Consider the following 27,886-nt stretch of genomic DNA (forward strand, 5'->3'; position numbering starts at 1 on the left):
AGGATTAGGGATAAGTGGGTGAAATCATTGTTTCTAAATTTTCTATTTCTTCTTGACTATGGGGAAGGGGACATTCATCTTGACTAGCTGAAAAATACTCATGGCAATTGAACTTGTTATTGTAGATGCATATGCAATCTATAGGCATTAATAAGCCAGCATTATTGCATGAGAAGTAATATAAAGACAAATAAAAAAGGAGGATCTTTTATTATTATTTTTTAAATTAATTATTTTTATTATTTTTTCATTGGAAAGGCGGATATACAGAGAGGAGAGACAGAGAGGAAGATCTTCCATCTGATGATTCACTCCCCAAGTGAGCGCAAAGGTCGAAGCCAGGAGCCTCTTCCGGGTCTCAAGCCCCGGGCCGTCCTGGACTGCTTTCCCAGGCCACAGGCAGGGAGCCGGAAGGGAAGCAGGGCTGCCGGGATTAGAACCGGCGCCCATATGGGATCCGGGCGTGCAAGGAGAGGACCTTAACCACTTGCGCAACTGCGCCGGGCCCAAAAAAGGAGGATCTTTACAGATATTCATACTGTATTGGGGTCCAGGCAGCAAATTATTTCCTTTTAAATTATTAAAAACAATCCAATTTATCAGTGACATTTACATTGAGAGTTTTACATTTTCTTAAAACAATACTTAGATTCACAGATGTCTTATATCTTTCAATTTTCATGGTTTTATAAAACAAAAAACAAGCTAATGTGTTGCGATGTCCTAGTAATTCCCTGTGTATTTTATGTCAAAATGATTCTCAGTAAATGAGTCTTCATCTTAAAAAGAACATGAGGTTTTCAGGATTTCAATTTTTTCTCTTGAGGATTTGATTGCTTTGGTCAATGATTTACTTCCTTATAAATAAGTTACACAATAGCCTTTTCATAGATTTTTTTTTTGAGATTTCTGCTTGAAAAGATAGTTATTTTTATTTTTTTCCTGTAAAAAAATCAAACAACTTATGTGAAGATTTTTTTTCAGTCATTTTCTTTTGATGTTCACATTTGTGTGATTCATTTTTCTTTCTCAAATTCAATTTGTACCTATTATTGATGTTCTACAGGATTATGAGGAAATGTAATTGTTTTCAATTTTTGTTTTCAGAAAATAACAAATTTGGACATAGTTTAAAAATATTTAAAAAATTCACTCATCTGAAAGCACAAGAGAGCAAGAGAGAGAGAGAGAGAAATGGATCTTCCAAGCTCTGGTTCACTCCTCAGATTACCGTAGTGATTAAGGCTCAGCGAGGTGAGCCAAGAGTTTGGATCTTCAGCCAGGTCTCCCATATGGGTGGCAGGTGGTCAAACACTAGCCCATCTCTCACTGCTTCCCAAGTGCATTAGTAAGAAGTTGAAGTAGAGCAGCCTGAACTCAAATGTGTACTCTGATATGTGATGCTGGGATTTTAATTATGCCACAACACTGACCCAAAATATCCCTTTATCATTATCATATGTTAAACATAAAATATCTATTTTAATCACTTTACACATATATTAAAAAACTTGTTTATCTTCTAAGTTATTCAAAATACTATAGACATGCAGGGAATTTTTTTGAATATTAAAACATATCAAAATCATTTAAATATAGATCAATGTTTTGAAAATTTATAGAGATGTGAAATATTTTAACATCAAAGTTATTAGTAATGCTGGCACTCAGTGTGATTGGGTTTTCAGTTTATTTTTTAAAAATATCTAATTTACTTGAAATGCAGAGAGAAAGACAGGGAGAAAAACAGAAATTTTTCCATTTCCTGGCTTATTTCCTCAAATGCCTGCAAAAGTCAGAGACCAAAGCCAGGAGCCTGGAACACCATCTCCCATTTGGGACACAAGATCTTAGGCTGTCATCTACTATCTCCCAGGTGCACTAGTAGGACACAGGAGCCACGCGTGGAGGAGTCACTGCTGGGTGCCAAGAGGCAGCAAAACCTGCTGAGCCACAATGCCCTACCCCTTAGTTGCCAAAATATGTTGCACCTACACTTGTGAAATATATGAAAGGAATATGAACTACTTAACATTCCAATTTTTTCCCCCTGTAGCCATGCAGACATGTTGATTCTACCATTCCACCCCAACGTTTCTGAATATCTACAGAATCACAAAGTGGAACGTGCAGAGGCAAGAAAACATCTACTTGACGTCACAAGAAAGTGATTTTGTTAGGCAAAACAAAAACAAAACAAAAACAAACCTGTAGGATATGTGTTAATAAAGAGAATGTGAAATTTTTTTACCTGTTATTTTTTGGTTTAATTTTTTTTTAACATAATTGAAAGCTCTCGTGTGTCTCAAACCACTGACCTTCACAGCATTCCACTTTTGTTGGGAGGACATGCAACAAGGAATAGGAAGCAATACCCTGGGGACTGTTCTAGGCTGGTAACAGTATTAGAGCAGCTGCTCAAGGTCACAGTTCCCATTAGGGTAAGCCTGGGGGTCAGAGCTGCTAGAACAAAGGCATTCCTCTGTTCTTTTAAATACATGAGCCTCGCACACGAGGGGAGCAGAGGCTGCTCTGCCCAGTCTAACTGCAACACCGATCGTTTCCCAGTGAACAGTGAAGACCTCTCCCCCCTGGCCATCAATGTCTTTCATTGCACCGTTAAAATATCACAAGTTCGTTTTATGTTCCAGGGTCTTACTGATGTAGCTGGACAATTCATAGATGTTAATTAATCGGTCTGCTGGATTGTTCCCTTTACAAATGGCTTAGATAACTACCTTCCAATTTTTTGGATATCCTCATGAACTGATGTGGTCTGTTGAATCAAAGCAGATGAATTTGGAAACAAATGCAATGTCATTTCCTTCAAGGACTGACTTTTTTTTTTTTTTTTTGTAAGCTTTTACTTATTTGTTTGAAAGGCAGAGAGACAGGATAAGGCTGGAGGGGAGAGGGAGACCGGAGGAGGGCGGGAGGGGGAGAGAGGGAGAGGTAGATCAAGATTCCATAGCTGGCTCACACCCCAGCAGTGGCTGCGCTAAAGCCAGGAACTGGATCCCGGTCTCCCATGTGGAAGGCAGGGGCCCATGCTCCTGCAGCTTTCTCAGGAACATTTCAGGGAGCAGGGTGCAAAGCGCAGCACTGGGAGCCAGAACCCCCTCCTCAGACACAGGAGGCAGGCCCGGGTTGCCTGACTCATCACAACGCCGGCCCCTAGCTCACCTTCCTGGGTTTGAAACACAGAACAAGCAACAACGCCAGTCCTCCCACCAAGCCTGAGGATGTATTTCTTCTCAAGAATGTTCAGATTGCAGCAGGAATTCTGTTTACCTGAGTGAGGAGTTCAGTGACAGAGGGTGCAGGGTTCCCTCATGTTCGGGCCATGACTAGACTAGCACAGTGCAAACGGCTCGCCAGCTCTGTTCTGTTTCCCCGCCATCTGTCCGCCCCAGCCCCTTTCTCCAGTCAAGGAGAAAGCGGGTCTTGACAGTGACTGAAATCTGGGCGCAGGTTTCCTCTGAGGCACAGGGCGTCCCCAGGAACGACGTCGACATTTTCTGGAAAGTCCACACACTGACTACCGAGGCTCGGTTCTTCACGAAGAACCTTACCCACTCAGACTAAGGTGGCTGGAGCAGGGCCTATAGTCCATTTACAGTTCTACTTCCACTGGGGTCGTCAGGCAGGGCCAGAAGAGGAGGGACTGACAGAAGGTGGCTCCCAGGCCGGACAGGAAACAGCCGCCTGAATCTGCCCTTCCTGTTTCCTGTTAGCCCGATCTGGGCGGAGCCGGCGGGGTGGGGCCATCTTCCTGTGGGCGGAGCCAGCCGGGTAAAACCGAAGGGGTTGGAGTGGGAGCCGAGGCCGTAGATCTTGCAACCTGCTGGCATTCCTGTCAGGACGGCGACCAGAATAAGCATGGGACTCACTGGTGGGTTTCTCTAAGCAGATAACGTCAGGTTGGCAGGGCTATAACCCAGTCTCCGAGCAGACCTTGCGTTGAGAGATTCGGTTTCAGGACATAGCATCTTAGTGAATTTTTATCTGCGGTTCTGGTGAAGAGTTTGCAAGCTCATTTGGTTAGTTGGCAGAATTCCTTGCGACTATGAGTGCAGGCCCTAGTCCTGACTTTCAAGATGGTTGCTTTCTTCATCAAGTCAGTAAAGACACTCTCTCCTCAGAAATGATTCTTTTCCTTTCTTCTTCAGATTGATTTATTTATTGAAAAGACAATATGGCACAGAGAAGAGACAGATTTTTTTTTCCTTAGAAAAGGACTTTTTGGCCCTGGCGCGGTGGCCTAGAGGCGAAAGTCCTTGCCTTGCATGTGCCAGGATCCCATTTGAGCGCTAGTTCTAATCCCAGCAGCCCTGCTTCCCACCCAGCTCCCTGCTTGTGGCCTGGGAAAGCAGTCGAGAACATCTGAAATCCTAAGGTCCCTGCACCCGCGTGGGAGACCTGAAAGAGGTTCTGGCTCCTGGCTTTAGATTGACGCAGCTCCAGCCGTTGCAGTCACTTGGGAAGTGAATCAGCAGATATAAGATCTTCATATCTATCTCTCCTTTCTGTATATCTGACTTTCAAATTAAAAAAAATAATAATAGTAATAAAAGTTTTTATTCACTTGAAAGGCAAAAGGCCAAATGGCCAGGACATCTGGGGCTGGGCCAGGGAAAGCCTTTTTCATTATTCAGTTTCATTTCATATTCTATTTGGATTTTCTTGTTACTGAACTTGGATTCTCTTTCTCTTGCATTTAACGGTCACTTATATGTATACAGTATTATACTCTCTTCTATGAGTGTGCCTCATATACTATGAAGAAAGCTTTAGTTCTCTTGTTTTATATTTCTTTTATACTTTATACTTAGTACTTCATGACATTGTAATGTTTCTCTGAATATGTGACTGAATTACAGTCAGTGTCATTTCCTCTGGGTGTCTCCAATGCCTGGAAGAATGTGTGGGTAACTTAGAAATTCTGCATTTGTTGAATGAATCAATGAATCATCTGAAGAGAGATGATAAATGTGCATCTGAGGACAACTGGGGAGATTCAAATTATTCAAACTGCCATATTTGAGGTGTTAGGGATGCCAATAATGAATATGAATATATGAAAGAAAACTGACAAAGCATTGGGCAAATATTCAATTATTTCTCCTCTTGCCATTTGCATATTTGAGAACAGACCATTCTAAAAAGGATTGCTTTTTATTTGGTTTTATTTATTTAATCTATTGTTTTCATTTTTGTATATTTCCCCTTCCCCACCCCTTTGAGAATTTCCACCCCACCCCTCCCCAGTCTGCCCCACCCTGCCCCACCCCATTCCTCACTCAAGGCCTCAGCTTTTTGCTTTTAGAAAGTATACAGAGAGAAATCTTAAGAACTTTATTCAATTCTGTTTTTCTTTTTTTTTAAATTATTATTTTATGACAGTTCTATCGGCTCTGGGATTTTTCTCTACCCTTCCCCAAGCACTCCCCCATATTGAAATCCTCTATATTATTACAGTAGTATAGTTCATAAACAGTCATAATTCCAATTCTCTCAAGTAAATAAGTCTAAAAAAGAATGCAATATAGTTGTATTATTTTCTGACTTCAACATCATATAAGAATTCCCATTGTTTTTAAGATAAAATTCAGCTTAAATTTTAAAAACTATGAAATGATTCCTTGTGTTAGAAATGACTTCTCAGGAGGCTTTTCTGATTCTCCATGTCCACATTAAGGACACGCCTAGAAGAGCATCTATATTTCAAACAAATTCAAAAGCTAAAGTTATAAAAAAAAATGAGTATTAACTGAGTGATGCTGATGTCTGCTGCCCGGGCAGGTGTTGGCATAGTGACGAAGACCTGGGATGCTCACATAGCATGCTCGAGTGCCTGGCATGAGTCCCAGCCTGCTTTGCAAGCTGCTTTCTGCTACTGACAAGATGGGAGGCAGAAGACGGCGTCCCTGCATCTCTGCCACCCACCTGGCACCCCTCGAGGGAAGCCGGGCTGCGCCTTCTGCAGCTCCTGCTGCTGCCTGTGGTCGGCATGTGGTCAGAGAAGTGGCACCTGAAGGTCTGTCCGCCTTTCAAACAACATGCAGTGAAGTAATCAATTAAATGAGTGAACTAAATTAGTGAAAAGTCTTTATCACTTAAAACATTTCTTGTCTTTTCCAATTAGGTAGAGCATTCTTGTGGACACGCACCTAAGTTATATCTGGAACACAGGAATTGCTTGGTGTACACAGGGTGAACAAATAACAAGTAAGGGAAATTACATAAAAAACGATAACCGAACCTTTAGTGTAAGTATTTCTCAGGCTGTTTTTGCTTTGCAAGGTACATAAACATTTGCTTGTTTCTTAGACTTCTCTAAGGAGTTGAACAACGCTTATCAAACAGAGTAACAAATTCCTCATAGGGGTCGAACTGCAGAGGTTGGACACAGCACAAATGTCCCAAGCGGGTGGGTGGCGACCCTGCGCACCTCTTGAAGGGCTGGCAACACCACAAGCAAAGAGAGGAACAACTTCCGGTGGGACGAGGTACATGCGCTTCCTGTGCGACAGAGTCACATAAAGATGTTTCCTCCATTCCTTGAGGACTAACACGGTTCCAGTGTACTTTGTCAACCAGGACTTCATCACGATACTCCAGCCTTTTCCAGAAACAGTTTCTCTCAGCTCTTTTTAACTCTCTTACTGAACTTCCTTCTTTACCCAGTCGCATAGAGGGCGCTCCTCAAGTGCTCCTCACCGCCCTGGGCAGCGGCTCCCAAGCTATCGCCACAGCGCCGCTGCAAGGCGCAGCGACAGCACCTCGGGCTGCGCTCCTTTTTCCCGGGCCGGGGGCGGGGCCAAAGGCCCTCATTCAAATAAAAAACCAGGAGATTTGCATGGGGAAAGGGAGAGACCGCGCGCTTATTGGCTGCTCGCACGGTGGGCGTGGCCGCCAGGACGACCGCGGAGCCCCGCCCACAACAATTTGCATAACGGCCTCGGCGCGTGCAAGGGAGAAGCGGGTTTGTTTTTGAATCTGCGGAGGCGGCGGCAGTGGCGGCGGCAGTGGCGGCGGCAGCGCGGCGACTGGAGCGCGCAAGACCGGCGGCAGCGTGGGGGACGGCTGCGCGGGACGGGACTGTAGGAAGGAACGTGGTTCCCCCTCCCTCAGCTCCTGCCCCGAAAGGTATAAAGGATTCCCCAGGGCTGTTCTCACCACATTTTCTGAAATGACTATTGTATTTTCAGGAGAGCCAGGACCGCAGTATGGCGGCTGCGGGCGCTGCGTGTGCGCCTGCGCGGCTGCGGCGCTGCGGGCGGCGCTGCATGGGAGCACGTGATCCGGCGGGGTCGGGCTCTAGCTGCAGTTGTGCAGCGGCCGGGGCGGTGGCTGCGCAAGCGCAATATTCATTTTCGCGATCTAATGTTCTTGTTGGGCGCCATTTGGGTTCTAGGTTTAATTTTCCTGACTCTTGAAGGGTTTCGTTTTATGCCTCTCCAAAGCTCACGAGTTTCAAGGGAAGTGTTGGGCTTATGTTGCGCTTCTGTACCCACCTCAAACTGTCCAGTTTCTCCGATTCTTTTGAGAAACTGGGGGCTTAATTTTCTATGAAAAATGGTTGTCACTTGTGGTTCTCGATTATGATTGTTACCTCAGGGTTGTGCTAGAATCAGGTTTATGTTTATGGAGAGGAAGAACAGCAGTTTATGCGGTTCGGAGGGGAACTGCATTTATTTGAACCGAAAATTTGTAAATACATTTTCAACCCGGTTTTTACCAATTCTATTATGAATGTGGGGAATGTTTGCAAAATAGAAATGATGCTAGTTTTGGCTCTATGTAGGGAGACAGTGGAAGAGCATACTGTTTAGTTTAAAATAAAATCTGAATTTTTTTTTTCAAAAAATATTTAAGACTGTTAATATTTGTAAAAAGTTTGTATGCTACTGAGCATTTGAGTTTTACAAGTTTTTGGCCCTTTGATCATTTGTTCATTGCTACTTTAGTTATTATTACCCTTTAATGAGCACATTTTAGAATTTTTGCTTGTGATACGTAAGAGCTGACACTTTCTACAGAGAACTCCCGGTTATGCTGACAGAGGCCTTTAGTGAGGCAATCAATAATTATGCTAGTAAATGGTTTTAGCATTATGGTCATGTGTAAAAGATAAAATCGTGACTTCTAAAAAATTGTAAGTGTGCTACTGGTTGAGTTTTGTAAACAAGGTAATATTAAGTATGCTACTGATTAGTTAAATATGACAGTGTCACTATATTTAAATCTTACATAACACATCTGGGAGATATTATGTAAGATTTAATATTCTACCATTGTTCAAATTCTTCTTACTAGACTGAAAACTTGTAAGTGGTGTCATAAACTTTATCTGTGGCTCTTCTATACAACAATCCGTTTCCTGATTGGTTTTTAACTCTAGAGTTTGAGTAAGTGTGTTGTCAAGTGAAGAGAAGGTTATTGCTTTATGATCTTGGCTAGGTTGGGCACATTTTCATTGCCCTAAACAAATCCCATTAGAAAGTATTAAGTGGATGTAATTGAAAGGAACACTCTTGGTTGGTGGATTTTTAAATGACATCACACATGGGATAGAATGGACTTAGAGGAAAAATTATGGTGTTGCTCAACAGAATTTTAATTTGTTCTGATGTAATTCCTGACTCCTCTGATGTCTTATGCTCAGGAATGTGTGTAATCCTGTTCCTTCTAGACTTCTGGAGTGGCTGTCACGCACCCCTCTCCTCCCTTCCTTCCCCCACCTTGCTCTTTCAGGTGCTTTAGAATTGAAAATATGCTGTATCTTCTGTGTGTGTGTGTGTACATACATATGTATGTGTATGATGTTTGTTATGTTCACATACATATTCAGGTTAAGAAAAGAACTTGGCCTTTGGGCTGTAAATAGAACTTTTAGTTTCTATATTTAGACTTACATTTTCCTTTGAATATAAACATGCTTGCTTCTAAGTTAATGTTGAAGGTCATAAGAGATACTTGAAAACACAGAAGCACATAATTTGCATTTTAAATATTATTGATGAGAAAGATGTCCAGTTTGCTAAGTGGTAAATCTTAGCCAAAAGGCCGAGAAGCGATGTAGATGTAGTTTTGTAATTTACCAAGGTTAATGATTTTTCTGAACATTAACTCTTTAGTATTCTGTCAAGGGAAAAATGTTTTGAAATTTTAGTTTGATATTTATGTGACAAAATTTAATTCCAATTTTAGTAGATGTTGTGACAGAACAAGCACTTGATGTCACAAAATTTGGACACCTGTCCAGCATACCTAAATATTCAGACTAGGAATGAATAATAAGTTATTTAAGCATGAAGGTTATATTACAAACAACAAATTTTAATGATGAAATCATAAACATATTTTTCTTAATTTGAGAATGTATTAAATATAGTCGTAATATTTCTGACTTAACCGTAGATCATTTGGAAAATGCTGACAAGTAATTAGCAACGTTTAGAAATGTCTAGCTTAAATATTTTGGAGGTTTTTTTCAGTGACTTTCCCATAATTGATCAATCTACAGATGTTTATGGATTTATCTAGCATTATCATTGGGATTGTAATTTCTTTTTTTGTATTTTGTTTTTTGGGGGGATTATAATTTCATTCTATCCTTTTTAACTTAGTATTGTCAATATTATTCTATTTTATTATTATTCTTACATGGTATATTTTTTAGTGGTTACCTAATACCATATTGTGAACATATCCTAAGTTGTCAAATATTTTTTATGCATGTTTTTGAATAGTTACGTACTATGTCCAATAAGAATGTATTGTGACTTATTAAGCTTTAGTGAACATGTTGTTTATTTGTCTATTATAAGTAATGCTTTAGTGAACATCCTTGTACATGAATCATGAACTATGTCTCAAAGACCTTTTAAAGTAATTTGCAAAATTGGTTAAAAAAAAAAAACATTGTCCATAATCTCCCGCAATAGGGTGGATGAACAATAGTAGCTATTAGCTTTTTTTTTTTAATATAAAGTGTGAATTAAAATTTTTCCTGTATGGGCACTGATTTAAGTCCTGGCTGCTCCACTTCCGTTCCAGCTCCCTATTAATGATCTGGGGAAACCAGCGGAAGATGGTCCATGTGCTTGGACTCCTGCCACTCACTTGGGAGATCCGGGAGAAGCTCCTGGCTCCTGGTTTCTGCTTGGCTCAGCTGTGGCTGTTGGGGCCATCTAGGGAGTGAAACAGTGAATGGGAGTGCACGTGTGCTCTTTCTCTCTGCTTCTCTCTGTCTCTCCCCTTCTTTCTGTGGCTCTTTCAAACAAACAAATATATTGTAAGAAAAAAACATAAGAAAATAGGAATAGGTAAGAACCATTGTGTGTAATTTTTAAGAAGATTCATTTATTCATTTGAAATCTACTGTTCCAGTGATACATCTTCTGTCTGATGGTTCACTTCCCAAATGGCTGCAACAGCTGGGGCTGGGCCAGCCCATGGGCTTGGAATTCCATCCAGGTTTGGATTACAGTGCCATCTTCTGCTGTTCTCCCAGGCGTATTAGCAGTGAGCTGGATCAAAAGTGGAGCACCCAGGACATGAACTGGTGTCCAGATGAGGTGTCAGCATTGCAGATGGTGGCCTAACACCCTACACCACAATGCTGACCCTTGAACTTTATCTTAAAGCAGTACTTCCTTGTTTTGTTTGCTGTTGGGCTGGCTATATATTGTATGTGTGCTTTAGTGCTATATGCTATATGAAATGCTCAAAATTGCTGTCAACAATAAAGCGTTTTTTTTCCACCTATTACATAATGAAAGTACATTCTTTTGAGTATGGTATTTCAATATATACATGATCAATTCAGGATAACTAGTATATCGCTTGCCCAAGACATATGACATTTCCAGAGCTGAACCAAGTATTTGTAGCATGTTCATTATGCTAATTTCCATATTAGTGCTTCTGAGTTGTAGAGATCCTTCAGTTACTTTTTAATATATCTGAGGAGCCAAACTAGTGTATACTTTAGTTCAGAAAGACTTCTTTTATGGTTGTTCGAGTTTTGAGGTCTCTGAAAAATTTTTCAGAAGAGGATAAAGTTCCTGGATTGCTAACTGCTGTGGAGCAGAGTGTAAATCAAAAGCAGGGAATGGTTTCACAGTATTAGATAGTGGAGTACCTGATTGCTGTCAGGTAGCTCTGGGGAGTGGTCGTAGTTCTGTCACTGCCCTCGTAGTTACAAGAAGAAAAGCTAGTAGAGGCTCTTCTTTTTAAAAATTCTTGCACACCTGACCTCCTTTTGTTAACTGAGTCCAAGACTGTTTATTGTTGGGCTGTTTTCTTTTTCAGATTATCCTACTGTTCGCACTGTAAGTTAGGACTTTTCTACTAGCGTTTTAGTTTGTTTACAGCTGAGAAGTGACTTCCACAAAGTTGAATTTTGTTTATATATGCTTTAAGTTGCTTAGTGGAAACCCTTTTGTATTGGAGACAGAGTGAGTTTCAGGGAGTGTGAGAACATCTTCAAATTTCAAGAACAAGTGAACCACAGCTACCAGTGTTAATTTATATGTATGTGAATGTTTTTAGTTCTAAAATTTGGTTATATGGATTTTCTATTAAAGAGAGCTACTGTAGCATTTTCTTGGCCACCTTTAATAACAGTGGAAGTGACTTACTTGTACAGTTGATGGTGCTTTTCTGAAATTCTTTCAAAATGGGCTTGTATACATATGAAAGTCTGGAAATGCAGATGATTTTTAAAGAATGTTGCAGTCAGAAATATCTGCTCTGCAGTTTTTCATCTTTGTATGTTAAGTACTTTTGGATTTTTTTTTACCATTGTTTACACAGTTGAGAAGATCCGTGTTAAATACTTTGTGTATCTTTGTGTATCTCAGTATCTCATAATTGGGAATAACTAGCTTTGAACCTATAGTTTGGGAGTCTCTTCCCATGATGATAATGTGAGTCAGTAGTGTCCTCATGGAAACTACTGGATCCTTTCCCCTGGGTTGTTCTTGTCAGCCAATACGGCTTTCAGTTGCATGTTAGAATAGGAATCCCATGAGAGAGCTATCAAGATCGAGAAAGGATCTCTTTTATTGGTCAGTCATTTCAATGATAATGCCTTCCATCTTATCAAAAGTAAAAGCCTGCACCATAAGAAGGGAATCTGTTGTTTTGAAGATGAGCAGAGAAGTTTGATGGTGTGCGTCATTTCCAGCCTAGTCTTTGGACCATTGACCAGGGATCTGTCCTATTACCCTTATTAGAAATATGTCTTTTTTTTTTTTAAGATTTATTTATTTTTATTGGAAAGTCAGATATACAGAGAAGAGCAGAGACAGAGAGGAAGATCTTCTGTCCAATGATTCACTCCCCAAGTGATCTCGACAGCCGGTGCTGTGCCGATCTGAATCCAGGATCCAGGAACTTCTTCCAGATCTCCCACGCAGGTGCAGGAATCCCAAGACTTTGGGCCATCCTTGACTACTTTCCCAGGCCACAAGCAGGGAGCTGGATGGGAAGTGGAGCTGCTGGGATTAGAACCAATGCCCATATGGGATCCCGGTGGGTTCAAGGCAAGGACTTTAGCCACTAGGCCACCGGGCCCCTAACCTTAAATTTTAAAACAAGTTCAGAAGCATGTTTTTCTTTTATGGCCATTAAAAAGAAAATGCTAAAGGCAATCAGATGAATTCACATAGTCCCAGGTAATTTTTATTTTGCTAGTGTTTTACTAATCTATCTAAAAAGGTTACTAACTGCACTAACAGAATCGTGAAACGTTTGACTCTTCTTAAAAGTTATGATAGATCTTGATTCATAAGGGTAATGTGAGCTATGTACTATAATATCTGTATCTATTAGTCTTTTTTGTATAATCGTTATTATGGTATGGTGTATTCCTTTACTAAAGATCCTCTGGTGTTTATGTAGAAGACTAAAGGTTTATAAAACACATTTATTGCCTCAAGTAGAATGGCTGCCAAAAATCTTGTTTATTTCTTGAGTTCAGTGCTGCATTTTGGGTAAGTTGCTCTGTTTGTTTTGTGTATAACTGTTTTCCTTAGAGTTTTCTTTCTTATTGTGAAAATTCCCTTTGCTGTTGTTCTAGAACTTTATCTTTTATATGCCATGTCTTTTTATTTATTTTATCTTAAGTGGAGAGGAAACACATTGTCCACTAGCTTTTTGAGATGGGGAGCATAGGAAGTACATAAATTTTAAGACCAAGTGTGTCTAAAAAAAATGTTATTTTGCAGTTTTGTGCTTGATTGATAGTTTGGCTGGGTATAGAACTCTCAGATGAAATAACTTTACTTCAAAATTCTAAAGGTACTGCTTTTTCCCTGCTTTTGTTACTGCTACTGAGGAATCTGATGCCATTCTTATTTCAGATCCCAGCCCCTGCTGTGAAAGCTTGTAGAGTCATTTGTCTCCACTGTTTGTAAATTTCACTGTAACCTGCCTTGATGTGGACCTGTTTATTACTGATTGCTGCTAATCTTTGGGCTATTTTGGTCTAGCAGCTCTTGCCTTTTAATTTGGGAATGGTTTATTCATTGATTTCATGGGTGATGTTTTTCTTTTGTCAGTATGTCATTCCAGTATGCATTTTTGGATGGGTATCTCAACTTTGTCTTTTCCTTGTGATTATAACCTCTTTCTTTCTTCCCCTCCCCTCGCCCATCCCTTAGTAGATTTCTTCATTGTCTAGTCATTCTAATGAGTTGTTTTCCATTATGTTGTTATTTTCTATTTGTTCTTTGGTTTTAGTAATAGCTACATTCTTGACATTCTATTCTTGAGTGAAGAATGCAATATATTTCCTTAGAATGTGTTGTTTCTCCATTGTTGATTTTTTTTTTTTGTGCGTATTTGTTCCATGCTAGTTTTCTTAGTTGAGTCCGATTTTTTTTGGCTGACTACATAATGTGATGTGGAAGGTTAAAATATTGATTAGAATATGTAGATCTAACACTTTAAAACTTTGATATAGGGTAACTCGGTGGGCCATTTTTAAGGAGCTGCCCACCAATCCCTAGATGTTGTTTTGTGCCAGTCAGATACCTCCAGAAAATGGCCTTTGAATTTCTGTTTGCTGGTATTCTGAAAAAGAAGACGAGGGCTCTCTACAGTCAGCACTCATTGCCTTTCTTGGATATAGCAATCTTAAATATGGATATTGTTTTCCGAATTCTTTGCTTGCTTTGGGGAGAACGATCAGTTAGTGGAATGTTTGGTTAAGGGCATGTAGGATAGTTGTCATTGTCTCTGCTTATCTTCCTGCTTCCCAGTCAGTTCTGTCTAAGCCAGAGGAGGTAGGGAATGGCCTGTGGGTCAATAAGGCCAGTGAGATTGTTTGGTTTGGCCCTGCCAAGGCAACTATTGATGAGACTTGAAATTCTTTTTTTTTTTTAAGATTTATTTATTTTTATTGCAAAGTCAGATATACAGAGAGGAGCATACTGGGTTAAAATTTATTTTAGAAGGTAAAGAAAGCTTTATACATCCTTTAAAAATATTAAAGTTCAAAAATCTTAGAATTAAGCAATGAATATTCAACATCATAAAGCTGTTTATAACAGTAGTGGTAACATTTTACCATCTTTTTAAGTTATTTATCTGTTTGAAAATCAGTGTTAGAGAAAGGGAGAGTCAGGGATAAATTTTCCATCTGCTGATTCAGTCCTGAAGTGACCTTAGTGGTTGAAGCTGAGCCGGGACCGTCTTCTCTGGCTCGCTGGTGGGTGACGGGGGCCATCTTCTGCTGCTTTCCCAGGCAGTTAGCAGGGAGCTGGAGGGGAAGTGGAACAGCAGAGCACACAGTAGCAATAGTGTGATGTGGGGCTTTACTGCCATGCCACAATGCTAGTTCCTGTGACATAGTTTTCTATAGACTTCAGAGTTCAACTCTGCTAACCACACAGTGAAATCTTAAAACTGAAAGGTGCCCTGCAAAAGTTTTGTTGTTGTTGTTTTTCTGTCTTGGATTTTGATTTATAGAGGTTTGCAAGTCAAGACTAAAAATGTAGCTGAGATTAGTTGACATCTTCCTGTAGTGTAAGAGTAGGGATATATAGTGGAAGTGGAGTGGGGACTGATATGTTCAGATATGAAGACAAAGTACTGTATGTCTCTATACATACAGTGAAAGAATTGAATGCATCCTAACAGTAAGATGATGGACTTTCTGACAATGTTCATGAAGGACAGCCATTATAAGACTAGAAGGGAAATTAATAGGGGAGAAAGAGAATTGGGGGAACACAGGCAACCCCAGAGCCAATGGAACTATGTCATAAAGCCAAATAAAATATTTTTAAATGTAAAGAAAAGAGATTCTAAAACTTAAGATGTCTAAAAATGTAGGTTTTTTTTTTTTTTTTTTTTTTTAGATTTTTATGGTAGAAAATAAACATAGTGAGAATTAACTTAGGCATACCATCCATTGAGAAAGTACTGTTTCACAATATGGAAGACTGGAGAATAACTTAAGCTGTGATGTCTGCCCTCTTATGACAGTTACTTAAATGCTCAATATACAATTATTGAAATAACTATAATAATGATATGGGTATGATCTTAAGAGGACAATTACAGCTGATTTGGGGGATGGGCATAGAAGAAAGGAGAGCAATGGAAGTATCGTAAGTGGTAAGATAATTTAGACTGAATCATGAATAGGATTTGCTGGGTAAACTGGAATAATGTCTGGGACAGAGTGAAGGGGCTTTGGGCAGTGGCACCTGAATGCCACTAAATTGTTCTTTAGACACAGAAACAGAATCAATGCAGAGTGATGGATGAAGATCTGTGGGCTGGGACTAAGCACAGGCTGGATTATAATCAGTTTTGTGAATTTATGAAATCTCTGAGCCTGTTTCTGTTATCATGAACTGACAATAAAACTTAACCCTCAGGGACAGTGTGAGTAGTGATGGAAATAGTGTGCATAAATTGTTTTGAAATCTTGATTCCATAACAGTGCCCCTTGCTTTGTCTTGCAATGTCCCTTTCATGATAGAGGCATTCACATATTTATTGATTTGGCTTATGTGTCCTGGGATAGTAAAGAGAAGTTTAACTGGAGGGGTAGCCTCAAAGAGAATGGAGTGTGTGTCTTATTTTGAAATCTAAATTATGGGTGAAAAGTAGCTATGTCAGGTTCTGTTGGTAGACAACAATTTTCTCTGGCTGTTGTATGAATACAGTTTAGATTAAGCTTAGACTAAGAAGAAAGTAGTTAGAATTTACATGGAATTTAGGTTGGAAAGACAGGGAGGATTAAAGAGGGTAGAGAGATATCATGCTTTTGTGTGTTGCATAATTTAAGTCTTGTGCATCAAACTTCCCCCCAAATCTATTTCCTGAATCTCAGAAAAGCTCTAAATGTTTTGACTCTTTGTACCACCCTCTACCCCCATCCAATAAAATAGCAACGCTACAGAAATATTTTGTCTATTCCAGTCTTTTCTAGCTTATGAACATGATGAATGACTTAAAACTACTCTGAGTCATATATATATATTACATACATATGTGTGTTTGTATATGTATACATGTGTATTTATTATTTTTATTTGTCAGTTTTTGTGATCAATGCAGAGATACCTTCCATTTGTTAATTCACTGCAGGAATGGGCCAGACTGAAGCCAAGAGCTCAGAGCTCAGAGCTCGATGGGTGTCTCTCTGTGGGAAGGAAGCCTACTGCTGCTCAGTGCACTAGAGCAGGAAGCTGGGGTTAGGAAGGGAGGTGGGACTCTAACCCAGGAGCTCTCGCGGGAGATTTCTGTGCCCCAGGTAGTGCTTTAGCTGCTCTGTCAGGTGCCAGCTCCAACACAGATACATTTTTGAAGAATTAATATGGCTTGGATTAAGTATAAGTAATTTTTTTCCTGGTACTGCTCTTAAAGCAGTTTTTAACAATCCATATCCAATTTGCTCTAGGGGAAGTAGAGATCTTTTAAATCTGAGTAATTAGTTTTTAAAAATGGAAAATTGTGATTTCATCCTGAAGTAATAAAATCCACGTGCTCATCAGGTGGCCTGAATGATTATCAGTTTTTGATAATCTCTTTGTAGCTCTAGTCTTGCTTTCTTCCTTATATGCTTTAAAGAAGTTTAATAAATACCTACATTTAATGATGGCAGAGAAAAAATAATACAGGATAACTAAAATCTAGGAAATAGACCAAGAAAGAAAAAAGATGTGGATTCAGTACCTGATGCGAGCTGTCAGGCAAACAGGTTCTGTGTGTGTGTTTGTCCTTCTCTTGTTGATGCCTTTGTCTTGTTGACGCACCCTGCAGACCAGGCTTTTTACCCTTTGTATTTTCGTGCCCTCCCCACTGTCTGTGTTATTTTTATTTGTTTTTCATTCACATCAAAATGTTGGGAAGGCTGTGGCAGGTATGAAATGCAATTTTCATTGGGACCAGATACTCACCTGGAGATATATTTGTGACCATCTGGACTACCAAAGAGAACAACACATTATTTTTATATTTACTGGTAAATTACTCAAAATAAGCTCTTTTGCCATCTAGTTGTAAAGGGTCTGTAGTCAAGGTCCAAACATTGGATTGCAACGCTGTAACTACTCTGTTCTCCTGGACAACTTCTGTGGGGAGAAAATAACCATCTAGAAATTGAAATTAACTTGATCAAATAAATGTCAATGGAAACAACTTGATGTTCCAGAAATTATAACATTGCAACTCTCTTCATAATTATAGTAGTGTAAAAGATAAAGGAAAAAAAAGAAAGAAAGAAAGAAAAGACCTTGAGCTAGGTTTGGCTCTTTTTTTTTCTGGACTGAAATGGAGGCTTTCTTTCAAGCGAACTCCCTGATGTTTGCTCTGTGTGATTTGGCTCTATCTCTGTTACTGCTAATACGTGGCATGGATTTCGAGTTGTCTGGGATCTGAATGTACTCAAAGTTGGAAAGCACAGGCATTCTGTTACAAACCTGGCTTGCTGCCTCCTTTTCCTGTGTTCTGACTAGCTGCATTGTTTGTTGCAGTATGTGCATTAGCTGTTGTCTGTGTTCAGTTTCCTGCAGGCTGACAAAGTAGGAGGAGCTCCGTGTGACACATAGCTGAGTGTTCACTGTGTGAGTTCTTGAGTGCATGTTGCAGCCATCTTAATTGCACTTTTGTGCAACTGAGACTGTGCAGCTGTCTCAAAATGGCTGCTAACCTAGCTTTTGTAGCTGCCTAGGCAGCAAGTATGTCAAGGGGGACCACGTGCCTCAGGACCACAGGTAAGCACCAGTTTCTCTTTATCTTTAGGCATTCTAATTGAAAACAACAAAACAAAACTTGGATTTAACTGAGCTTTTATAGGAAGGAAAACTTAAAGAGCTTGTTTGCTAATAAGTTGAAATGAACCTGTAAGCCTTTATTATGGAAACAGTATGTGGGATGTTGAGGTCAAAGGTTAAATTCCTGTGATTTCTCACCGTTTTATGTTCTGTCATTACCATAACATTTGGTTATCCAAGTATTATTTTTATTGCCCTAAAGAACTTAATTAATATTCCCTTTGTATTGGATATTTTATTTGTTGAAATTTACTTGCAGAAATTAAACTATTACTTTAATGGGTTTTTTTTAAAGCCATAAGTAACTTTTGTTTCATATGAAGAACATGTTTTTTTTTTTCCTGGGTTTTGTGAGGTGTTGTTTGGAAGCTTTTCGTTTAAAATTCTGTATACGAATCATAGTAAGAACATTTTTTAAGTGTCTTTTTTTTTTTTTTTTGGTATTCTAAATTGCACTTCTTTTCATTCATCATGTTGCTTCCTCCTGGTTGCCAACTCTTTCAAATTTTGGTGATGTTACACTTTTTTTGGGTCAAACTACTTTTTGCTTAATTTGAAATTCAGATTTTGATTTTGGAAATAAATTCACTGGTAAACCTGGACAGGTTTTTCTGAATATGTAATGTAGGTATTATTGGTAATAGACCTAAAGTAAATACTGAATTGTTTCAATTAAGTGGTGTTATCTGTTAGCCCACTTTAGTCTCAATTTAAATCTGTGATAAATTTAAAAGTAGTACAACTCAGTGAATTTATGAATTTGGTTTAAAAAATTTCAAAAAGGGGTTTTAACCTTGTTCCAGATTTGAAATGTTTATTGAAATACTGTAAGTTTATGATTACCCAGAAAAGTGGTAAAATGAAATTGTTATTCATGTAATATTTCAGTAGCAGAGCAATTATATTTTAAACATGAATTTGTAAATGCTAATATTTTCAATGGTTTTTCTAAATATTATACAATACACCTTGTTTTGTCAGTAGTGTGTTATGAATATATCACTGACAAATATGATATAGAACAGTCTGTTTTGAACCTCCTAGTTCTTTAAGCACAGCAGCTTTTTACATATTAAATTTGTATTTAATTTATATACCACAGTATATAAAAAAGATGTGCTATTTTACCATTGCATAATTTTATAGCGTAAATTTATAGCATTCATTTGTCATAATACGTTCGGGGAAATAAGAACTAATCTGTTAGGATGAACAAAATTTCAAAATATTGTCAAGCATGACAGTTGTGATCTTACATTAATGACCAGATCTTGTTCATTTACTTGGTAAACAGTCTCTTCAGGTTTCTTTAAAATTATCCTGGACTGTGTATTCCTTTTTGAGAGTAGAGTAGAAAACCTTTTTTATTTTTATTTTTAATTTTTTTAAGAAAAACATATTTACATGATTTAACAGATTAAAATTTTGGCCTCATCACACACTTGTGTTTGTAATAATTTTTTATGGCAAAAAATTAAATAAGGAAAGGAAAAAATTAAATAAGGGAAGAAATATTCTGTATATATGAGAGATGCTATTTGTCATTTTTTGTATAAATTCATGCTTTGGAGTATGACTTAAAGAAGTTTTCATACATCTTAGTCTATGGACTTATTGTCTTGATGATACGTCAGAGGCAAGAAAGTCTAGTGTTCAAAATACGTGCATCTCAAAACATTTTAGTAAATCAAACCAGCTACTTGGTATTCTTTAGCACTGAAAAAAAAGACTGGATTGAGATTATTGAGAACAGTAAGACCTTAGCGAAATTTTGGTGATCTTTCTTTTTGCCTTCTAACACTAATACTTTGTAGTTACTTAGGGTATTACTGCTAAATTTCATTGCTATGTTGCATTTTTACTACTGTAAACATAAACTGAAACTCACTAGGTTTATGACTTTTGAGATTGGCTATTGCTTTCAGATTTTTTTTTGCGTGTTGAATTCCAGATTAGCAATTATAATGGGTTACCAAGGACAGTAGTATATCTCAGAACTAGGTAATTGAGGTCCTTACAGTATTTTGTCACTTATGTTTGTCCTCTCCATTTGTTTATTCCTTTCAACAAGCCATTTTATTGGTTTCAGTGTCCAGTGGAGACTGGATACATGGAAGGAGCTTGGACCAAGAATCCAAACCTGAATGTGAACCCTGGCTTTTCTGACATTGACCAACTCATCTCACTTTTTGCATTTTATTTTCATCATCTATAAAACAGGGAAAATATCCAATCACTATGCAGAGAATCAGTTTAGTTGGTATTTCTGTAATACCATGAAGTACTCTACACATATCTGGTGTTGTGATTCGCCCAGTAATATTTGAGTGCTTTTCAGATGTCGTATACTTTGTAAAAGGTGACTATATGAGATTATTTTAGAAGAGAAAAATTAATATATGCCCAGAAAGGAATTCTAACATTCCACTTAGTATGTTCCTGTTTGTACTGTTGGATCCTACTGTCTTAAAAAAAGGGCCATCCTTGTGTGTGAGTAGTGGTAAATGTATCTGTTAGGTACAGCCAGAATGTTGGCATAACAGACTTATTTCAGTTTTAGTCTGGCCAAGTCTTTCAAATATACTACAAGAAAATAACTTCTCTATAGAAGATGACTTGAATTCAGAACCTAGAGTTTTCTGTCAATTAGAAATGAAAATCTTAAAAATGGTAAAAATCTGAGTGACCACAAAGTAGCAACCAATAGATTTTTCTCTTTTAGCCACTGCCCCACATTTCTAGTTGGACAAACACTTCGAATGGTCAGATTTCACACACATGTAGATGTCTGGTGATGCTAGTCCTGCATCTCTGCTGGGAAACAATGATGCAGGTCGAGTAGGTGCTGCCTGCTTCAGTTAGAGCCTACTCTTGATCGCATCTGGGTCTTTTCACTGATTATTTTACCCTCTATTCCTGTAGGTCGCTCCTTTTAAACTTTTGTTTGTCTTGATAGAATGTTGGTAGCTGTAAATTGCTAAAACACAGCTTTTATCCCAGAAGAAAGTAAGCCTAAACAAAAGCTTAAGTATATGTGCTAAGAGACTTAACCATGTATAAATCCATTTACACTTAAGAATATGGCAGCTTTTGCAGCTTTTCACTTTATTCTAATTTTTATGTATTGACTGATTGAAATCTATTGACATAAAAATGTGATGAGTGAAAGTGAAGAACCTAAAGAAATAATCATTATAAACTTATAAGCAATTACCTTGAGGATTTTAAATGTCATAATCAGATCTTTAAATATTATTTATCACCACGCTAAAGATATCACTGACAACTTGGTGTTTTTTGTTTCTTTAAGGTTGACTTATTTATTTGAAAGAGTTAGAGAGACAGAAAGTCACAGTGGGCCAGTCCAAAGCTGGAAGATGGCGCTTCATCCCAGTCTTGTTTGTGTGACCATCTTCTTTTGCCTTCCTAGGCCATGAACAGGAAGCTGGATCAGAAGTAGAACAGTTGGGGCATGAAATAGTTCCCCAGCGGGCTGCTGTGAAAAGCGGTGGTTTTCCGTACTATTTCACAATGCCAGTCCCTTTTCCCTATTTTTAAAATGGGAAAATTGATCCTGTCAAAGTAGGCTAGTGGCTGAAGTCCTCACCTTGCATGCACTGGGATTCCATATGGGTGCTGGTTCATATCCCAGGTGCTGCACTCCTTTCCAGCTCCCTGGCTGTGGCCCAAAGCCTTGGGACCCTGTACCGGGAAGAAGGTCCTGGTACCTGGCTTCAGACAGGCTCTGTTCTGGCCGTTGTGACCACGTGGGGAGTGAACCAGTGGATGGAAGATCTTTCTGTATCTCCTTCTCTCTGTATATCTGACTTTCTTATAAAAATAAAAATAAAAATAATTCTTTAAAAAAATAAAATGGGAAATATTGCTATGATGTAAATTAGGATAATGAATATAAAATACCTAATAGTGTGTGTCAAAAAAATGTGAGCTTAATATTGATAGCTCTTTCCTCAGAAGGTTCTAACACAGGCTTCTCAGTCTTTTCTGGAGGAGTGAAGTGTGGGAGTCTGAATACTTTAGACATGAATCTTTAGTACATGTGCTGCCAAAGTGAGCACAAGATAAGGCTGCTTAAAGAGAGAGGTATTAGGATCTTGGGTGATTTAAGGTAAAAATGCCTAAGAAAACATTTTTAGAATCTCAAGGTGAAGACTTGGAAGAGTATCAGAGGACTTAGCACAACATGCCCGTGCTATGATGGCCATGGCCTGCTGAAAGTAAGTGGACTGAATTTGATAGGTTGACTCAACAAATTGAATGTATTTTATCATGCACCTATCATTTGCCGGGCTGTGTTTTGATATTTAGCATACAACCTTCTTACCCTCATGGAGTTTATATTTATGGAGGGAGTGGGGAGACACAGTAAATTTGAGAGAAGATTATAAATAATGAGGCATTGTGAGTGTTGGATGTAGGATACAGTGGGTAGCCAAATTATTAGTGCTACTGTAAATGTGCTTTGTTCCTGATCCTCCATGAGATTGAAGGACTCATGTGGAATGAATTTTATGTTAGTTGAGTCAAATAATAAAATTTTAGACTCCTGTTTTACTTGCATAATTTCAGTTTTTAAGTGATTCATTTTCATTATATTTTGCAAAAAATCTGTGATGATTTGGAAAACTTTGTGTAATAAAATTTTTATGGTTTAAAACACCTTTTGTTCCTTTATTTTTATTAGTTTGAAAAACAGTTTTCCTTTGGTGTCACTGTTTAATAAGCAAGTTGTAGATTTGCACTTTGGATTAACTAATTAACCATCAGGCGATTGGCCAACTTGGGTTTTGAAAATGATGTTCAAATATTTATTTTATTCTGGATGAAATGATTTGAATTCCTTCAATTTTTCAAGTCTCTTCATTTAATGTTGGATATATATACAAGTAGGAACAAAGGAAAAGAATCTAAAATTGAAACCTGTAACATGTGATTTTGAAAAGATTTTTTTTCCAACTTCAGATTTTATGACCAATAATGGCATCTAGCAAGTTCTTAGTGTAAGACTTTTTCTCCCAGCAAATGTTAATTTATGTGGAGTGTTTACATACTTTGTGCAGTTATATTGTGCGTGTCATTTTATCTGCTACTAATGGGGCACAGATCCTGAGATTGAGTGTAGTTGTTGAAGGAAATCTTAACGATGATCAGTGATAATTAATGATTATCTACATATTAGTAGTCTACCATTTTTAATTGATATTTTATTACTTTATCATATACCTCTTTTCTAGTGCCATTTCCTTAATTATGTAAGAGGAGTAACTTTAAGATGTTTTGAGACAATGGAAAATAAAATAGAAAAATAACATATTTTGGATAACACCTGGTTAACCTTTAAGTATTTATTTTATTACCATTTCAGATGTGGCACTAAAATTTTCTAGATTATTTGAAGATTAAATTTAATATATGTTTGTTGTTAAAATAAGTGGAAAAATAATAGCAGAAATACAGAATTATTTAACACTAGATATCACAATAACAAATTTAGATAATAGCTAATGACTCAGCTCTTTCCCAGTAGATTTGACCATTAATGATGTTGGAATGATGTAGGTCTGAAGGAATTTGACACATGCTAACTGTCATCCGGTAAAAATATTTGTAATTTCACATGCCCACATTTTGATACTGAGAACATGCCTTAGATATATTAACTGGTGGTAAATGTGGAGTTATTTCCGGGTAGTAATCGTGATACCTGAAATTGCTGATTTTGATGATTTGTTAGAGCAGTAGACTTCTAAAAATAAATGTTTTGGAATACTATTTGATTAGCTAATAAAATTGAAAGGTAGTTGTAGAGTAGTGTGAGGAAAGCTTTTAGGTAATGTAAATTATAATCTGTTTTGTCATGTTTGCTACAAATAGCAGCCATTGACTTTATGTAATCATTCTGGCCCAAACCTCACGTTAGTTTAGGTTTTTAAATATCTCTGGGGGTTAAAATTATTTTTTGAGGGGATGGAATTTCAGTTACTCAGGAAGTATAAGTTGTTTTCTTTTATGATCTAATTTGAATTATGTTAGTAAATAGATAGCTAGATACATTCTAGAACCAGTTAGTGTCTGTTGGGGATTGAGTGGGGAGGGTTTGCTGAGCAGTACTCTCCCGTAGTTTGGTCTTGAAATGTGGACTGCTTTATGTAAATTGTTCTTACTGGCGCCAGCTAGCTGTAACTGCAGTCTGGCTGTGCTAGGGCAGCAAATAAAATGTGTCATGGATTTTCTGTTTGGAATGTGTAAGAATTCAGCCTTTTGGAGCGGTAGAACAGAGTTGATGCATTAGAATAGGGGTAGTGAGACCTCTACAATTGACAGTGAATGTGTGGAATAGTGAGAAGCTAGAAACCTTTTGAGCTTTTAAGTTCTGCATTTGTAGATTTTGCTTATTGATACTATTGGGTAATATGTGGGAGGTTCTGAACTGAACACAGTTGCTGCAGACCTAATAGTTGGCAGCATAGAAAGCAGTACAAAGAATCCTGATTCTAGGCATTTTCACTTGAAACAGTCATTTTGAAGCTAGACTGTGTGTTTTGTGAGCTTCATTGACATACTGTCTGACGTGTTTTGGCTTTTGTGGTTAATGGGATGTCTGCTGCACAAACTACACAACAGATGTGAACTACTGTTTGCAAGGAATTTTAATGTGTAGCCAACCTACTGTACTCCTGTTTTTTTTCATGAATATGAACCTTAACAAGGAATTTAGACTCAAGAAGGCTGACCTAGAAGTCTGCATTAGCTTTTAAGGTTTATACAAAAGAACTAAATAGCAGTGGTTTCCAGAAGAGGAAGTCCTTTGACAGTATCAAGCTGCCCGCAGGTAAGAAGCTCAGGTCCTTTCTCTGTGACACTTCCCCGCCCCTCAAGCCTCAGATCTCTTTCCCAAGTGGGAAGTGCTTTTCTTTCTTTCTTTCTTTCTTTTTAAAATTTATTTATTTTTAGTCCTTGTAATAGTAAGATTGTTAGATCGTTTATTGTTAATATTTAAGGAATTTTGAGGGCCATATTTGGATTTGGTCTTTTAAAAATGTCATTTTCTCAAAAATTTTTCACATGTTTGAGTGAAAAGAACTAATATTGGGCTTCATATATAAATATTATTCATGTATACATATGTCCATATTACATGTAAATCAGTTTCAGATTTTTTTTTTCATTACAGTTTGTTATTGTACTCTCAGTTATAGTGACACCAGCTGGTACATGCAGAGGGATGACATTTTGCGACCTTACTGAACTATAAAGTTTTAGTATAAAGTTAACACTTTGGACTCACCATTATGTATCAGACTGCTCTATGCTTTCACATATTTGGCTCATTTACAGATATTAGATAATGCATATTTAGGCATATAATATGTGAAATTTTCCAGTTCCACCCTTGTTGTTGCCATTTCCACATATTTAAATTTATCATCTTTTTAAACACAAAATGAATGTTAGATTATAAAGTTAAAATGGATGTATTAATTAGAAATTTTTATGATCTAACACTTTAGTTTTTAAGCTGAAGAAAGAATGTGCAGGCATTTGTTATTCTTTTTTCTGTAGCCTGAAATAAGAATTGGCAAAACAAAGTCCTGTTGAAATAAAAATGACTGTGTAAAATAAGGAATATATTACTATTACTTGGTCAAGATATGAAAATATATATAAAAATGCTAGTATATGAGTACATTTAGTAATAAAGTATTTCTGATTGATGTGCAGATTTTGGGGGAATGAGCATGAGGAGTTGATTAAGTAGGATAAAGTGAAAAGGGATAGTGAGATATGCTTGAAGAAGTAGAAGAAAGAAATAGTGTTAGGCAATTCTCTGCTCTTTGCCTCTGCCTGAAAGTTAAACAGCAAGCTATTCAACCATAAAATGTTAGTTTAGATGGGACTTCCATTGCTCTAGCTTCTGAGAGGCAGTTGGTCACTGATTAATACCAGGTCATGTGCTTTAAAAGCTGAAGGTCAGCTTTGATAAGGACACACTGGTCTTTCAAGTCCACAGGCTGTTGTTACCTGTTATCTTTGGACAGGGTTACTTAGATTTCTTCAAAAAAATTTTTTTATTCTATTACATGTAGACATTTGTATTGTGTATAGACATGTGTGTTTTGCAGTGAATGGTCTCACTATGGCAAAATGGTGATGGTAGAAATGCAAGTTTGTGTGTTTGAGGTTGGATGGGGAGAAGGTCTTGGTGTGTAGGACATGTGCATCTGAAACAGCTGGGAGGTACTTCAAACTTCTCTTGAGCTTTCATGTTGTTTGGGAGAATGTCAGGCTGGAAAGATAGTTCACACACACTAATATAAAGAAAAAGAGGATGAGGTTGTTAGTCAAAACAGGAATTTGCTGAGTGCAATTGTAGTTGACTGTTAGAACAAAGGAAGAGGAAACCAAAGAAGAAACATGTAGGACAGAATAGTCATGAGGGTAAAAGTATGTACAATCTGAGACTGTTGAGTGTGAATGGCCTAGAATCTGGGGTTAAAAGTTTGAGGTTTTCATTGTTCTGTTCTTCTCAGACAACATAATTCATTTAGCAAGCATTGTATAAAGGAGCTTAACTGGTCCAGTACTTCCAACACTGACCGTGACGCAGGAATCTACTGTTTGCTATACTGGACAGTTGGCTATTTAATTTCTGTGTTAGCATTTTCAAGGTCATTTGAACCAGTTCACGTTTGCTTATTTTGAGACAGAGTTGTTTTTATTTTACTTTTGTTTCCAGTAGACTCCTTCATCATGTGTCTTGTTCAGGCTGTGTGTCAATGTACCTGTATCTCTCAGCGTGACAGATTTGCACTGTTAAAACCAATAATGTGGCCTGTGCTTCCAGGTTAAATATCCTCTGTTGTTTTTAACTATTCCTTATATAACATGTTCCAGATTATTTTTCAGCATGGCCATCCTCTTGTTAATCCTATGGTCATTAAAATAAAGCCCTTCATTGCTTGTGACCCTCGAGGCACACTACTCAAAAAATGTTCCCCTTCATAACCATGTACTTCTGTTTGCAGTTTGACTTTGCATTAACTTTTCTGCCAGCCTTGTTGCACTGTTGAATTTGTTTGGGTTTGTGCTAACTTGAAATCTCTCAATCTTTTACCCCATATTTCATGAATAACATTGGATATATTTGAATATTTGGACTGTGTCTGTTACTTCATAGTGAGTTTTGTCCCTCTTCTAATAATGATTATTATATTTAGTATACTTTTTCAAGAACTTCCTTGCTTTCTTCTCCCATTTAAAATAAACATTCTCCTATTTGAGAAAGAGCTTGCTTGCATCTGCTGGTTCACCCCGAGATGCCTGCAATGTCTAGGGTTGGACTGGGCCAGTCTGAAATGGGAGCTGGGAACTCAGTTCAGATCTCCGGCAAGGGTGGCAAGAGTTCAGTGGCTCCATTGCCTTGTGAGGTGTGTATTAGCAGGAAACTGAAGCCAATGAGCCAAAGCTGGGCATCCAACTTTGGGCCGCCAGTATCTTCAACAGCAGCTAGGGCATATGCCTGCCATGACTTGCTCATTTTCATCATTTTTTTTGAAGGACTT

General features: G+C 38.0%; 1 protein-coding gene across 2 annotated transcripts in view; it reads left to right on the forward strand.

Moving 5' to 3' along the window:
* Nucleotides 1–7,014: 7,014 nt before the first annotated feature.
* The window catches only part of LOC121147415 (activating transcription factor 7 interacting protein), a 76,504-nt gene continuing 55,632 nt past the window's right edge, over nucleotides 7,015–27,886 (forward strand). For both annotated transcript variants that reach the window (XM_040967276.1, XM_040967283.1), the window contains exon 1: nucleotides 7,015–7,149. The gene's annotated coding sequence lies outside the window, so the exon portion shown is untranslated. The remainder of the gene's footprint in view (nucleotides 7,150–27,886) is intronic.

This window comes from Ochotona curzoniae, unplaced genomic scaffold (genome assembly GCF_017591425.1).
Source record: "Ochotona curzoniae isolate NIBS_2020 unplaced genomic scaffold, NIBS_Ocur_1.0 contig_1482, whole genome shotgun sequence".
Classification (NCBI taxonomy): domain Eukaryota; kingdom Metazoa; phylum Chordata; class Mammalia; order Lagomorpha; family Ochotonidae; genus Ochotona; species Ochotona curzoniae.